At 39.9% G+C, this 17,026-nt stretch overlaps 1 long non-coding RNA gene across 1 annotated transcript in view; it reads right to left on the minus strand.

Annotated features, from left to right (window-relative positions):
• Window positions 1-279: 279 nt before the first annotated feature.
• LOC121232534 overlaps window positions 280-17,026 on the minus strand; it is a 78,020-nt gene continuing 61,273 nt past the window's right edge. The window contains exon 3 of the long non-coding RNA XR_005931150.1: window positions 280-308. This is a non-coding gene — a long non-coding RNA (uncharacterized LOC121232534). The remainder of the gene's footprint in view (window positions 309-17,026) is intronic.

The raw sequence follows: 17,026 nt of genomic DNA on the forward strand, positions 1-17,026 counted from the left end.
TGGAGACAGGCAGCATGGGCTTGATAGTTTATTATACTGACATTGGGAGAATTTCAAGAGTAGAAATTTAACTCATCTTCTAGACAGACTCTTCTAAGATAATTATAATTATAAAAATAATGATAGGGTTCCATAAAACATCATTAGTGTTGTGTGTATAATATTTTACCCATTTTTTTTGCATGTCACAAATTCCAATCTAGATGAAATCTATTTGTTTATTAGCATTTTGACAAGAAATGACTCAAGGTCAGAGGGGTTTGACACCAAATGAGATTTAAACTGCCACAAGGAGCAGCTCAAAGAAGCTAAAATCAAACAGTTCTCAAGGTCAGCACTAACAAACTCTAGCTGATCCTTGTGAAATTAAGCAAAGGAGAGCAAGAAAATTAAGCTTGCTCTCAGAGGAATGTTTGAAGCCTTTGGCTAGCTCCAGAGGAGATTTTCTGTCTTTTGAGTGCACTGATACCGAGTCTGCTGTTTCACCAAACTGTGTCTGTCTGCCACTACTGATGTCAGGTTTTCTTCCCATTCATTCTGCCAACCGTCTCCAAGTTCATATATTTGTAGTGGGCTTTGATGTAGATGAAAGTCTGCAATGGTCTTCACATGGTGTTCAGTGGACATACTAGTGTTGATGTAGACTTAGAAACTAAAGCTTTGATCATAATTATACTTTGTAAGTGGATCTAATGGCTTCAAAAATTGGCTTCACTCCTTGGTCTGTTGATTAAGTTTTCCACTGAGACATTATGAAATTAGGACAGGGTTCTACTGTAAAGATTATTCTTACTTTCCAGTGTAAAGAGCGTTTCAGGTTTTTTCCACCTCCAGTGCTTGACATACCTTAAATGTACCAATGATCTTCCAGCGTAGTTTTTTGTTGAGACGCTTACACAGTCAGCTGTTACCTAAAGCAAGAGTTTTGTAGTCACCAAATCTTATTTCAAGATCCCTTTGTTGCTCTTCCACTGGGCCTTATTGTCCTCTTCCCTTATGGGTAGAAGTAGAGTGCAAGAGAAATGTCTATTTTTACCCCACTTTCCAGCTCTGTTTTGATGGAAGCTGAGGTCCCAGCACAACCACCTTCATTCAGAACATTCCTCTGCGTGGCACAGTAGTAGCGCACTGACAGGATGCACTGGACACTCACTGAGTGGCAGGCAATTCAGGTAGAAAACAGCATTTTTGTCAAGCTTGTCCACATAAGTCTTTTCAGTTTCCGCTGTGTTAAACCTCTCAAGAGGATAGATACTGCTGTTATCTGTCACATAGCCAGAGACCAGCTCTGATGACTATGCTCTGACAATATCATCGACTAAGAGGTGACAGTGGTCAAGACAACATCAAAGTAGGGAGAAAAATACTCCAGAATATTTTTTAGCATTCAGCCCTATGAAATTGGGTCTCTACCTAGAAATACACAGAGCCAATTGTGGATTTTGAAGCTCTGAGACTTCTGAATGAAAAGTTTTTATTTTCTTAGAAATTGGGAGTGTTGTGTGGTTTGTGTACATATGTACGTGTGAGGACAGAAGAGAATGGGAATCTGGTCTTGGGTGGCTGTAATTCTGCTGTCTTCTATGGCTTAAAACTATGCATTCTGCTGAAAAATTGATTTTTTTGTATTAATATTATTGTGCATTTCATGGTCAGGCAGTGCCTGCGAGAAGAGGGTGAAGTGAGCAGGCAAATTCCTACACTTCTGTGAATGCAATGACTGTTTGTTTATCTTTTAAGAGAGGCAGTTTTTTGCCTCTGCTGACTGACACATACATGCTGTGTTGCCCCTTTCTGGTTCATTCTTTCTTATTTTATTGCTTTCTGTTGTCTAAAGGAAATGGAAAGAAATTAACAGTAAGTATTCTATTCTATTCTATTCTATGTGTTGTGCTTTGTGTATGATCAGCAGGATATACCCAAACAGCTGCAGCATTTCAGAAGAAAACTCAATGAATTCATCCTAGAGGAATCAGAGAAGCAGTAAGTGCTTATTGCCCATCACTACAGATAATGCAATGCAACTTGAATTCATAGGAAATTACCTGGAAACATATTTTATATGCTGTGTTCTTTAACTCAGCATTTGCTCTTGACAGCAGGAGTAATGGGTGAGATGTGCACGTTGGGATTTACAACATGTAAAGGAAACCATCAGTAGACCTGCGTACTTCATAAATCCTACTTGCCCAGCAATTATTTTTACCTATTGGCCCCATATTAAAATTCTCAGCTGCTGCTTATTTCTCGTAAGCAAGCCAAATTCTTGTTAGTATGTTTGGTCCTATCTAACTCCTCAGTTGTCCTTCCATCCAGCACCATGAGGAGAAGCTTCATTAGCCACTGGAGCCACCTGAGCTCTACTGTTACACAAGGTTTTGTTTCTAGCAAGAGCATCATCTGGTTCGGAGGCTGGATCCCTGCCTGTCTTTGCTGGTAGCTGTACTGGCAACTATGTTGTTGCTCCAGTTACCTCTGAGCGGCTGTGGTGTCATCTGCCTGGCATGATTTAAGGAAGGTTGCACAACGTTGCACATTAGTTACACCTTAAACAAAGATTTGTCTGGCTCTGAATGTGTATAGAGAGCACTGGGGAAACTGTTGGGTAGGAAGATGAAGGCAGAGTGTGAACAGGCTTCTTTTTTTCTGCCCAGTCTATGATACTGACCCCAGCCAGCTGAGATTTTTCTTTGACTGTGATCCCAGTACCTGTGGAAGGCAAATCTCTGCTAGTGCACTCTTGCTGAAATGTCTCCCAAGTCTAGTGTCTTCCCCATGAAAGGCCATTCAGACGCCTTGGTGTGCGTTGTCTGGATTTCCACAGGAGCAACTGCTCTTCGCTTCTGCTTTTTCTGAGCAGCAAGATGAATTAGCTGGGACTGAGCACAACACAACTAGGTTTCATCTGGCCCCAAAGCTAGTTTGTTTATAGCTCATGTAGCTGTACCTACCAGTGTAGTTCAGAAGTCAGATTCCTATGGGCAGGTTTTTTAAGGGTGTTTAGTGTCCCAAGAACGTATATAGGTTGGGACTGGTGCCTATGTGCCTGCCTTCAAAAGCACCAAGCTTTTGCAACCAGCTAACCTTAAGTCTGAACTTATCCATTTCCATCATCTTCCTTCCCATATGGTTCTTAGAAGTTTTATTCAATGGAGGGCAAGACCCTGGCTAACTGGTCTTTTTACTGCACCTGGTAGAGGGCTAAGAGAGAAAGGGAACTTGAAATTTATAAGGCTGGAATAGCAGCATTCATGTTGCTTCCTTTTTAAGGGAAGTAGCTGAAAACAGATGCAGTAAAATACTTTTCTGTTTTGTTTCTAATTTAAGAGAAAATGGTGAGTGACAAAGATATTAAAAATGTAATTTCCTGCTCATTTTTGTTTCTTTCCCCTAGCTTAAGGTAGTTGTGAAATGCCACAATTGCAAATTGAAACGGGCTATGAAAAGTAAGCTATCAATCAGAGATATCACACCTCAACTCCATATGACCAACTTCTAGCAAAGTGGGTTAAAGTAAAATATGTCTTTTAACAAAGAGTTCTCTGTGTGTTCAGTATGAGACCTTGCTCAAGGAGCCACATAACAGCAACTGTAAGAGACACCAGGGACACAAAGTGCTCTGGGTTTCTCCTGAGCTGCTTTATGGGATTTGTAGTTTCTGATATATTAAATATGGGTCAAAGCTCCATGGGAGATACTAAAAAGCACTCTGCTTGATATAGCAGCCTTGCTTTTTTCACTCCCACTGAATGTTTGAATGTTTCTGTCACAGTTCTGAAAAACACATACAAAAGCTTGAGCTCATATTGCGTCAGAATAAACCTTGTATTCCCCTTTATCTGTCATCTGAGTTTAATCGTTCTCCATTTATGTCATTGCATTGATTTCTGGAGCCACGGCTTGTGTTGTGACACTCTTAGGGTGATGATTGCTGTTTAGGGAGTATCAAGTATGCTTAGTATAGCGTAGAAACAGAAAAGAAAGTGCAGCGCACTCAGAGGTGCTTACAGGTCTGCTCTAAGATGCAGCTCAGAAACAGAAAATACAACAGGCAAAGAGATGCCACCTCCAAGCAAAGCACTTGTGTTGCTTTAAGCAGGTCAGCAATCCCACAGAAGTCAAGTGCTTTGTTGGATCAGAGCTTCAGAAAGTTTCACGCATAAATCTGTCTTACAGAGGCACTTGAAGAGAGGGGGATTGTTTAAGGAGAGACTGCTCTGAGGGGGAAAATGAGAAGAATGGGAAGGAAACAGGCTGGAGTCAGACTGGTACAGCAGCATCAGAGCAAAAAATTTAACTAATTTAATTTTAATTTCATTTAATTGTGTGGAAACATTTGAAGAGGGGAGAATGAAACATTCTCAAAATGACAGCGAGGGAAGCAGCAGCATTTTGAACAAACTGAGCTGTCAACAGAAAGGGAGAATTCCAAGAAGGAGTAACAAAACTAATAAAAGCAAGGTTCTTTGCTTTTGCAAGAACACTGTTGTCACAACCATTGGGGTTCTGTGGAAAAGAAATATAGAAGACAAATTGTGACTTCAACCAATTTCAACACCACTCTTACACAGACACAATCACCACTGAAGCCATAGATGTCAACATAGTATAAATTAGGCACATATTTCTGTCCCGTATTAAAAAAAAAGATTATATGGGAGTGAAATTGCTTGTCTGAAGAACCAGCTGCTCTGTAAAAAGAATGAAAGAACAGACTGTATATATGGGATTAAAATAAATAGTGCTGTCTTATGCATCTGCTTCTTTTAGAACATCGACATGAGCTGAACAGTTGATGCTGCAAAATTCTCTTAACTGGCATAGACATTTGCTAGTTCAGTGACTGCCTCACTCCCAGCCCCACATTTATACTCTCCATTGGGAGCACCTCATAAATCCTGCCTGGATTGTGGTTTAAATGGGCACAGTGCAAAATTATGAGCAAAACAACAATGCAGAGGGGGCAATTAAGCTACCAACAGAGAGCACAGGAGCTAATGTAAGCAAAAGAAAAAAAAAATCGCACAGGGAAGCTAATACATAGATTTATACCTGCTCAATATGACTAGTCCATGAGCTGCACAAGGCCTGCCTGCTTTTATTTTTCACAGCCAGTGGGGTCATTAGAGTGGCCTCCTAGCACCTTCTGCCTGCTTTGAGAGTCACTGGGGTGCCATGCTGCGGAGCAGGTCCTGGACCCAGGCATGCCTCAGATCTATGGTAGATGGAGGCGATTTTCTCCATCCTTTCTCATCCCACCAGGGATTTCCTAGAAAACCAGGCAGGGAGCCCTGACCCTGGAGTCCTCTGTTCCACCCTAGAGAGGAGGAGCTGGACTTTCCTGCTTCCCATGTCCATTCAATCCTGAATAATGAAAGGACCAGCCTTCCCCAAGGCCACAGTAAAATAAATTCTTTGAAGCCTTCTGTGTAAAGTTACTGTTTTATCTTTTCTTTCTCTGAGGTATTGATTTTTCTTGGGTCTGCATCGCTAGCCTGCAGAGAACTTACTCTTCTTTTTTTACTGTCACAAAAGGAACATTTTAGTTATGCTGCAGCAAGGCAGGAGAGGCTATGATTGTCTCTACAAAGAAGGAAGGTTGTTCTCTTCTGATACATTAAACAAGGGCTAGATCCCAACTTGTCATAGGAAAATTGACACTTGGTTTCAGCCTGAAGACTCCAGTACCTCTATTTTAGAGATATTTTTCTCAAGCCAATGAGTATCCACTACCAAACTACGGTGAGACTTGCTCTTACCTCACAGGCATCAAGGAAGAACAGAATCAGGCCAATCATTTCCACTTTTTGCCTCAGGTGAGTCAGCTACCAAGTATGGTCATAGGGTGATTACCATTACTAAGTATAGGGTATTTATTCCTTCACACACCTCTGCCACCCTCCAGGCTCAAAGAGATTAGAAAGACAAGATGAATCTTCCAGTGCCAAATAATAGCACTTAATTTGTAATCAGTTGGCAAGTCCATACGTATTTAGCCATTTGGGCATATTGTTACTGCTGTAGTTCCCTTGCAGAGAGGAGCACAAGTGGGTCTTTTGGGGTGGGGGTTGATTTGTTAGGGTTTTGGGTTTTTTTTTCCAAAGTGGGAGCAAAATGAGTAATCCAAGTGCAGATGTCCTGAATTTACTATTTTAGGCATAATGAAAGTCATGATGCTACTAAAAAGCCACCCAGAGATGGCTCTAGAGTAACAGTTTGGAAAATCTGATTAAAGACTCCCCAACTGACTAAAAGGCACTGATTCAAACTAAGAAGATTAAAACAAATTTAGAAAGCAGAACCAAAGTGTCTAAGAAGCAGCCTTTTTTGACAATGGAGCCACCAGGAGTGAAATCACCTGGGAGGGAGCGTTGACAAGTAGGTATCATTCCCAAAAGAAACACCTTAGGTATCAAAATCTGGCCAAGGATCCTGGTAGTGGAGAATGCCATTGTTTTTATCCTCACAATGTTGTTTGCTTAATGAATGGAGGTGCAACCATTGGCAGGAGGAAAAGCCAAGCTAATGAATCCCCTCCTCCTTGGAATCAACAGCAATTGCCCTCACTGACTTCAGCTACACCTGGCTCTCACCCTGAAGTAATGAGACATGGGTAATCAAACCTGAAGTGAGTTAGGGTTTTCATTTCAACCCTTATTTAACAGCATCCTGCTATTAAATATTCTGATTACAAGTTTAGAAGATAAACTAAGCCACTTTGAAATACATCCCTCCACTTTGTTGAGTACCAAAGGTAAGTCTCCCTGAGTCATATCTTCATTTACTGTTATTTCAAGGCGCTCATCAACATCTACTGAAGTTTGGCTCCCCTTATCTGCTGAATCTCTCGGCTCACTGAGTAGCAGCTCTGAAATACCCCTGTGCCCAGAAATGGGGGTCTCCCTGGGCGAGGCAGTGGGTGCTCACAACATGAAGAGTGCAAAGTGCTGACTCCCAACACTTCTAGCAAAAGGCTGTCAGCTGGGTGAAGAAGTCCTCCAGATGGATTCAGTCTGCCAGTAGGCTGTGAAGTGGATAAAACAGAGACTTCAATTAACAGACATGTCCTGAATGAATGGAACATCTTTGGAGCATACTGTATAATGTATCCAAGCACTACAGGTAAGGTAAGAAAAGCTTAAAAAACTGAGATATTTTCAGTTCCATAGCTGATAATACATTTTGGGGTTACAGACAGTTTAAAACCAAATAGAAATTAAAGGTCTAGAAACAGGCAGTGATTCAGGAGAGTCTCAAACATGGGCACCCAGCACCATTTTGGATACACTGGTGTGTTTGAGACCTCTACCCAGGCCTGGCAGATATGATCTAAGACCTAGTGAGATTTCTGAAGCAGCATCAAGAGGCAAGACAAGGTACTTTGCAGCATCTAACACAGCACCTGAACTGCTCCCTTACTGTACAAATTAGGAAACTAATTTTGAAGGTGTAGTTACGATTATCAGAGTGGCCAAACTTATATTTTACCATGAAGGAGTCAGCTCTGCAGCTGGCTAAGCACATTCCTTTTCATCAGTGGCCAAGAAATAATATTTTCCACTAATGATATTTCTCTCACCAGTTTGCCAGCTCTAGAGTCTCACCTCATTTCAGAAAAAAGGACAGATTGACAGACCACTTGGTGTCAAAGTGTTGCTAAAATCTTTTCCTATCACATCACAAATATTACAGCAAGAAGCAAAGAGAGCATTATTGGAACAATCTGAAAGGGGCCCTAGCAACAGAGCCGTTATGTGTAAAGCACCCCACTCCCAGAGGAAGTCATTTGGGCATCTTTCTGCCTCTGACTAAACACCTGAAAAATGCATACCAACACCCTTGTACTTCTGCATGCATTGCACAGCACTGCTAATTAGTTTAGCACCAGTTTTTCTTCTGAGGGAGGAATAGTGGGTGGGAAACGGTAGGCAGAGGAATGTACAGAGGGGAGAAAAAAATCTTAAGATTTGAAAGAATAGAAAAGGAGAAGAAGAAAAGAATGAGTTAGTAAAGACAAAAAAAAATTCTAATATTACAAAACTGCAACAAGGAAAAATAATTACTGCTACTGGCAAGGGCATTGCCTATGGAGTTACTCCTTTTCTTTGGGATCTGTGTCATCCTCCAGCTGAGCTAGAGGTAATCTAGAGGTATAGTATAGCTGAAAAGCAGATGTGGAGTGAGCTCAATAGACCACAGTGAAGTAAAACAAAACTGGTGGATGTTTATAACAGAAGTTATCCTGGTTTTAGCTCTGGCTTTTAGAAGCAGAATTGTATGCCCAATTCAACCACCGACAGTTGCATGATGTTGAGTAGAACTTCCAAGGCGTGCTGCTGAATGTTGGCTTCATGAGCACTGGCTGATAGCTAAAGTAGCAAAATGAAACAGCCTGGAGTTAGTTCTCTGTTCTTGTTCAACAAGGCTCATGTCCTTTATGATGACCATCCACAGAGATTGGAGAGCATGCTGTGGAAATCCACAGCTAGGAGCAGATATACTCCTTGATAGTGGAGGAACAACCCATTCAGGCTGACTGCCAAGTTCCTTGTGTTTCTTCTGTACTTTGTTTTTACCCCGCATTACTCAGAAGTCATAGACTAGAACCAATGAACTAATGAGAAGTAGTTTTAATCCTGCTGAGACATATCCCATTCCTCAGTGTTTCCTTTGAAAACAAGGACCAGGTCACATTGCTTTTCAGCAACCATCTCAGGCAGAGCCACAACACACCATGCTCCAAGTGTACCTCTCGTTTATATCCGAGTCTCAAAGGTTGCCTACATAAATATCCATGGGATCTTGCAGTAACTGATGTGAACTTGCCTGGTGATATTCTTAGTCACTCAGCATGGTGCTAATCCCATCCCAAGCTAGTGGATGTGCTAAGAAATGTAGGCCCTTTCACATACCACACAGCATCTTGGCCCATTCTTCCAGGTCCGCATCCTGCTGGGCTGCAGGTATCCCCTAAAAGACAAAAACAAGTATGCATGTACTCAATGATTACAATACTGCTCAATTCAGGAAGATGTGAAATACCTTGTCCTCTTATTAACTGATTTGCCTGTATTAGTAGACAGTAATTTCATTTATAAGGAATTCAGATACTGGGTCATAACTTTCATTTGGCAACTAGTGAATCATGGATGTTTCTTCCTGCAAAACCTTACTGTATGATAATTTTCTCCTTCATTTCCTTTATGTGAAATGTAGATAAAATGCCACTCTCATAGGAAAAGAAATGGTTTTAATGTCCATATTGATTGCTGGGGAGATCATCTTTAGCTCACCAGTTGAGAGGATGTATTATATAAACTTACTATGCACAATTGCCTCGCATAACAACATGATATGTGGCTCATGAAAACGAATGTCAGCTCGTGCCACAAAGTATGAAGTACTACACACAACATTTCCAGCTGGGCAAACCACTATCAATGAATGCACTGAACAGCTTTTGCAAGTGAAATGATGTATCAGGCAATTGAACGATCACAGCAGGCAGCTATGAACACTACCAAGAGCAGTTCCACTTCTTCAATAAGGTATGAAAGATGCAGGCTTTTCTGGGCTGAGACCGAACCTTCTCTTTAGTCCCCAGAAGGTTTGGGGACCACTACACTTCCTGGAGTCATTGAACAATGTTAAGAACATTGCACCATGCACTCTGCATCTGGCAGGACTGGATGATCTATTCACAGAAGAAATTTGATTAGCCCTTTTTTAAGTGTAAAGATATGGATGTAGCTGGATTTAAAGTGAATCAGCAGGTTTGATCAAATCAGATTCGAGTCTGTAAGGGTGAGGATCTTCAGCTGGTGCAATCAATAGGACCTGTAAGCAGTTCACTTGCTTGATTCATGCAAACAATCCTGTAGGGCATTTTAGGCAAAGTGAGCAGTTGGCTTAAAATAAAAGCCATTTAGTCTGAAGATGCATAACAACAATGACTCTCTTAGTCAAGGTTTTTTTGATTTCCAATAATATAACACTTCAATACATCAGTCCCTTGGCAGCAGCTTTTATTTTCTAATTGGCAATTCAGCCAGTGTATGCTTGTGTAGGCTCAGGCCATATATGTTAAAACCCCAAACTTTCATTGCTATTGTATACTGCCACTGCCACCCCTGTGGGTGTTTTCAATAAAGCACGATACAATTCTTTGTAGTGTAGCTTTCCACAGGTCAGCAACCGAGGGTCAGCTTCACATAGAGAGCTCAAGGACCTGTTCATGGCTTTAACAAATGCAAGTCACTGCTATATTTTGAATATAGCACATGCAACAATCAATATATGCCACACTGGGAGAGCTAGCAACACTAATTTTGTTGAGCAGATAATAAGTGAGAACAAAAGTAACTTTAACAGAGCAGGCAATAAGAGGGTTTTCTTTTTTTTTCTTCAAACCACTGAAATTGTTAATACATTGAAATGCATAATGATTCACTGAACTCTTTGATTTGAAAGGCAGAAAGTCTAAGAGATTTAAAATACTGTTCTTTCTGAGGAGCAATTACTTGTGATTTAATCAGCTATGCATTTAAAAAAAAAAAAAAAGATGTAGAAGCTATTTTACGTAGGAGAGCAAAATGACTCACTAAATGAACCTTCACCATAGGGAAAAAAATCCATATTACCATCAAAGTAGTGAACGTGATTCAAAGAAATATGCAATGAGTCTTGACAGTGAAGATTTGAGAGATGGAAAGTCACCTAAGTTCATTCTGCAGCCTTCAGCCAAAAGATTTAAGACTTGATTTTACTGTCATATATGAAGGGTATCTTGAAGTTTCTTGTCAATGAGAAGACAAGCACAGCAGAAACATGCAAGTCCTTATACTAACCTCTTTGTTTTATCCACTGGCGAATCTAGTACCACCTCTCTGTATTGGCAATGACTACTCTCATCAGCTTTCACAGTAGTCACCAACTAAAAAAAAACTGAGCTGACAATTAAGTAATGTGACTGGAGAAGAAATCTGATCAAAGTAAATATGTATTATGGATAGGAAGGTAGAGGAATGCATGAAGTATATGCAGGGTTTTTTTCGTTTAGGCAAAAATTACCTGTAACACCAATATGGATGTATGTAACTGCTTTTTTTATGCAAAGGTACCCAGAACTTTGTGCATAAAAAAGTATAGTAAATGTTATACAGACACATATAGACCAACAAAAATCACATGTTGATTCTTGGGGTGGAACCAAAGTTACACCCTTTTGATGCCTTTCCCCATGACTGGAAGTCCAGGAAGTACTTCAGTACAAATAGTACACAATTAATAATGGCTGTATTTAAATATGTAGGAGGCCTGAATGTCAGGTACTGTTGAGTAGACCAGCTAAAACTTATTTATAAGATTTTCAGCTCATTGCCCAGAATGACCCAACAACTAAATATTTCAATTATATGAGTTTATGGGATAATGCAATAACAAGTTTTATGGCTGCATAAAGCAACATTTTTGTAAAACTTGCTTTATTGGCTAAATTGAAATGTTATGATAATTTTGTCTGGAAGAAAATACAATTTTAAAAGCTAACAACCATTAAGCAGTCACCCAATTTTTGTATTTACTGTGGTTTGTATTTCAGATAGAAGTTCTACTACTCTTGAAGGAACTAGAAAGACGATTATACATTCATAGAGCATTTGCAAGCATCTGTCCCAGATCCACATGCACTTGATTCATCTGTGTGCACAAATAGCATGAGTTTGATAACAAACGATCAGAGCTGGTAATTAGCATAGACAGCTCCCTAATTTGCACAGGAAGTCAGCACAGTTGTTTAAGCTAAGAAGGTACCTTGTTGCATGCCTTGATCACAGTTGGAATTATTTGTGTCTGTGGGAATCCAGTGTATCTGAGGAAATACTGTAGATTTCTTAACATTCTAGAAATGAAACAAATGGAAGAAACTTTTATTCGATTCTCAGAATAAATCAGTTTTCCCTTTCAGAATGCTTTGAAGAAATGTTTTTACAGTGTCATACACAATATGATATGAATCATCGCAGTAAGTAATAGGAGGCACATCCTTTAGTCCTCCTGCCACTCTGTTCTTCAAGATGATCATAGCCTAACGGAGTTGTGTTTAGGGAATAAGCATGGGAGGTCGTATGGGACATCCTGGATGCTATCCACCAACCTTCTCATTCATGAATAACATCTGGAAAGAAATAACAAGAAAAAGATGGCGCTTTGATTTCTAATACTTGCAGTGTGTAGCTTAAAATTGTGCATAAAACATTGCCCCTTGCACACTGACTCTACTCACCTTGAGATATGCTTCAGAAAGGCGGCAGTGGTATCTGCCTTACCGAGGGACCAGGGCAAAGAGGTATTTGTGGTGATGTAGCGGTGTCATCTGCAGATGACAAAAGCAGACAATTACTTCCCTTACTCACCTGGGGGCCCTACACGTCAGGACTAAATGGCAAGGTGAAAAGTGCTCACTTGCTGATGGATGGTCTGTGTTTTTATCGGGTATTGTGCCTCCATAGGCTCACTGTTTACTTTCCAAAATGCCTTGGAGACTGCAACACTGAGGCTGGGACATGTGTTCTTACTTTAACAGTGCCTAGAATGGCACAGAGGAGCCGAGTTTTCAAAGATTAAATCCATTACACAGAACAACATCTTTATGTTTCATCTTCAGCCCTTTTGGTATTCGTATATTAGATATCAGAAAGTGTTGCTATTTATTTAAAAGAGGTTTTTTCCTCTATTATTTCCTTATCCCTCTGCTTCCAATTATGTTTCTAAGCAATAGATGTGAGCATGAACACCATCATTCATCTCCAAAATTTCACAAAGATCAGAAAATATGTTCATCTTGGTTCCATAACCCTTTTTAGGCCCAGCCTAAAATTTTGATCCAAAGCCAAATTTATTTGGCTATCAGGCTAATTCAGATCCAAGGGGTTTTTTTAACCATAGGCTAAGCCTAAGCCACACTCTGCCTGGTGGACCTATAAGTCTCCTCCATGACTGTTGTAGCTGATATTACTATGCCTGATGCACATCTTGAATTTTCTACATTTATTACATCAGTGCATCAGAAGACAAGCTCAACCTGCAGGGCAATGACTAAGGTTTTGAGGGTGGGGGTGAATGAGTTTTCTTCTTTTTGATTGCCTTTGTTTGTTTATTTCTCAGTGCCTTTTGATAAAATTTTGATATGAATTCTATCCTGGATGTACCATTTTCTGACATTAATGGCATTTTTGTCCATCAAAGTGTTCTCATCCACAACACTCTCATCTTTAGCTTTTCTCTCTTTGATTCTGTCACTTTGCCAAAAAATGCATTAGTACATACTTGTGATATGAAGAGGACCCAGGGGCCCATTCTCGTGTGCTGTCTCCATTGGGTTGTTCTTGAAGAGGAGAGACTGACTTTCGGAAAGGCACTTAATCTATTAATAAATGTCTCAATTACATATATATTGCTGTTAATTCTGAGTATCACTAAAAAGATCGATTTAATGATGTAAAATAACTTTTTTATGATTTTCAATTATTAACCTCCTGTGATTCTCACATTTATTTCTTACTGCAATTCTCCTCTCAAAATATGTGTCTGGTACTCAGTGGCCTACATTAGCCTTTCCCAGGGCGTATACTCAACTGCTGAGATATTTACGATAGTTCAATACCCTTAAAGTAATGGCTGTTACTAGATCTGAGGCCATATACTAAAGAAAGGTCTTGCAAATAGAAAGACTACATCAATTCCACTTCCAGGGATAGACAGACTCCCTCCTGGCAGTACATTGGAGTCCTGCAGAGGCAACAGACCAGAGGGATAAGAGATTTATTATGAAGGAAAGACTTTTGTGATCTAAGAGGATGAATGCTATTGTAGCAGAATTTCGGAGAATTTCTATTTAGCTAAGGAAGTCAACATGGGATGGTCTTCTATCTACATGACAGGTTGTTTTACCACAGCTTTCCTTGGTACCAAAAATACTCTGGATCTTCATCTCTTCATGAGGAGCCTTATCAGGCTTTGGGTAGCATTATGGGTAAATATCAGAATACCTTTCTCTGGCTTATCTTTGCCTGTTTGCTTCTCTACAAAGTAATGCTACTACTAGTTCAAACAGTCTTTCTTCTTAAACTTTTGTGTAGATTAACCATTTAGTGTTTCCTCACCTCATTGTAATTTAAGATGTGAGATTTTTTAAAAAGTCTGTATCTTAGAAAATTTCCATCTCTGTTAATATGGTAATACTACTAAAAGTAGTATTTCTATTACCCCAGTTCCCAGGTTTTACAAGGAGAAAAGTAATAAGTAGTAATACAATTGAATTATTTAATTCCATAATCATTTTCAGACTGTATAAAAACTATTGAAGGAAGCTGTTAGATCTGTTAATATCTGCATGTTCATAAGCATTAGGTGAACTATAACTATAGAGGGACTGAAGCTAAAATATCAAATGTAAATTTCCTCTTTCAACTACTTAGCCCATATGAAGGTCTGTGACAACAGTGCCATGAGTAAGGGAGTTTTTGGTGTTTTAGCAGTCAATGCTGACTCAACTGCCCAGTGCTCTGGATAAATAATCATTGGTGACAAATATAAACTTATTCCAGACATAACCCAGGAGAGCAGAAGTTATATAAAAGCATGAGATATTTTATCCCTTTCCGGTGGTGAAAATAGCATGAGTTCAGCTCATCTCAGTCATTCTCTGCCATTTGCAGCCAAGGCCTCAAAAGAACAAATCCTGAGGGCTTTGCACCACTTTTTCTCATATATCTTCCCTGGTATCAGTCCCCACTTTGAGTCTCTGGTGCTTTTCCTCCCCATTCAGCATGTCTGTCAGTGCAAGCAGGCTGCAGCTCACAACGTACAAAACACTTTACTGGGTATCCTTGGATCCCAAGAGTCTTAGCAGAAGTGCTCATTGTTTTGTGAGGTTGAACACTTTGATTTGTCTCTAACACTAACCTGAACAGCAGGAATGGAGTTACTTTTACAGGGCCTGAAGATATTTAGCAGTGGAGAGAGGGTAGGGCTGCAGATTGTGGACATCAGTAAGTGTCTGTTTACATAAGAATTAAAATATTGAAAAGATGATACATCTTTCATGTTTGTCAACTGTGGACAAAAATCCGTTATGTTCTCCATTAATTAGATCTTACCTATCTTTTCTTAGCTCTGCCACAGCTGTGCAAGGACAGAACATTCATTATATTCTCCACAGATGAGCAAAGTGTTTACACTGTCCTTTTGCTAGCAGCAAAATGCTTTTTCCACCAGCTGAATTTATCTACCCTTTATAATTGCTCAGCCTAATTAACACTCCAGTAAATAGTACACCTGCATTACCTTCACATCCCTGTGTGCCACTCTTCTGTGCTAATGCTGCTGCTGTTAAACCATTAAAATGTTTCTGAGTTGCCTGAGTCTTCCTGGAGACCACAGCACGCATGTGTGTTGTGCTTTTCCATGAAGGATGAGGAAGATGCAGGCTGGCTCAGAACTCTGTGACACAATCTATTTTTAGAGCCTCCTTTTTCTGAGAAACTAGTTTTCCCATGGGAAAAAAGTCCTTGGGGGAAAAAATCATTTCCACCTCATTTGTTAATCTAAAATATCTTTGCTTTTGGCTTCCTGCTATGGAGCACAGAACTGCTGCATCTATTTAATTTTGCAGTCTTGCTAAATGACAGTAAGATTTATTTAGAAGGAAACCAAATTTAGTCCCATTAGATCGTGGCAACAGTTACATGAAAAAGAGCTAAAAAAACCCACCCCCTTGTTTTCATCTTGGAAAAACTTGGTCCCTGAAACCACCAAATTATATATATGAAAGTTAATGAAAGCACCTACCCCTAGGGTGCAGTAAAAGGTATGGCTGCAGGGAAACCCCACAATATCTGGCACACCTAAAAGAGGATAACATCCTCTATGAAACTGAAACATTGCATCCAAAGAGTAAGCAAAAGATCAAAGTATAAGGGAAACAGTTGCTGTTAACATGAATCTATATAACCTTGCTGCAATGAGACCTTCAGGCTGCTGCTGGAAGCTGTAAGTCTAAAATTATGGATGTGCTCCTTTAGTTTGCTATTGTTCTCTTCAATATCTTCCCTGTAACAACGGGCACTCTGGGATCATTACCCTGTTGCAACATATATTCATACTGACTGTACTGAACTGTACACACTAAAGTGACTGTGAGTGCAGCTATCTATGCCTTTATTTAAAATAACAGACTGGAGCTAGACTGCCTTTGGTTAAAAGGATGAGCCGTCCCAATAAGGCCAGAGATAAGTTTGTTGTGATATGTGATGCTAGTTCCAAGTAGCTCCAGTATAGGTCCTAAACAGCCCAGCTCCACCCTCCACCTTCCATCTCCATGCAGAGGTGAGATGGGAAAAGTAAGTAGCACTTTGGCACCATCTCTCTGCTGTATGGGGAGAAAGAAATGAGCCAGGCAAACCGGGGAGCCAAATGCCACCAAAGAGAAGACCATAACAATTATGTTTCACAAATGACTATTTCCCTCTTCTCACTCTTTCCTGGGAAGGATACAATAACGTTGTTATTGATACAATAGCTATTATATCATATTCTATTCCTATATAGGAATATTTGGCCTATTCCTATACTCAGTGACTGTGTGAAGGCTCATGTTAGTTCAGGTTCCACATTTTGTCCAAGTATATTCTGACTGAATAAGCATTCCTAGGGATATAGTGTCAGTATTTAAACAGTTGTATAGCCCAAGGGATAGGTTAAAGAAAGGTCAGCCTACTGTTACTTCAAGCTTGAGACACAAAATTCACTATGGGAATACTTTATGTGAATTTTGGAAGGAAGATTCATTTGCTGTTTCACCAAAGGTATTTTTAGTGGATGTGCTATTAGTATCAATGGTGTTTCCAACAGGAAAGTTTCTGAGGTTATTTCCAGGGAAAGAAATAGCTAAAATAAATGACCTAAAAACATCTGAGGATGTTTTGACAAGACTCCATTTTTCTGGGAAAAAATAGTCATGATTACA

This window comes from Aquila chrysaetos, chromosome 22, assembly GCF_900496995.4.
Source record: "Aquila chrysaetos chrysaetos chromosome 22, bAquChr1.4, whole genome shotgun sequence".
NCBI classification, from domain to species: Eukaryota; Metazoa; Chordata; class Aves; order Accipitriformes; family Accipitridae; genus Aquila; species Aquila chrysaetos.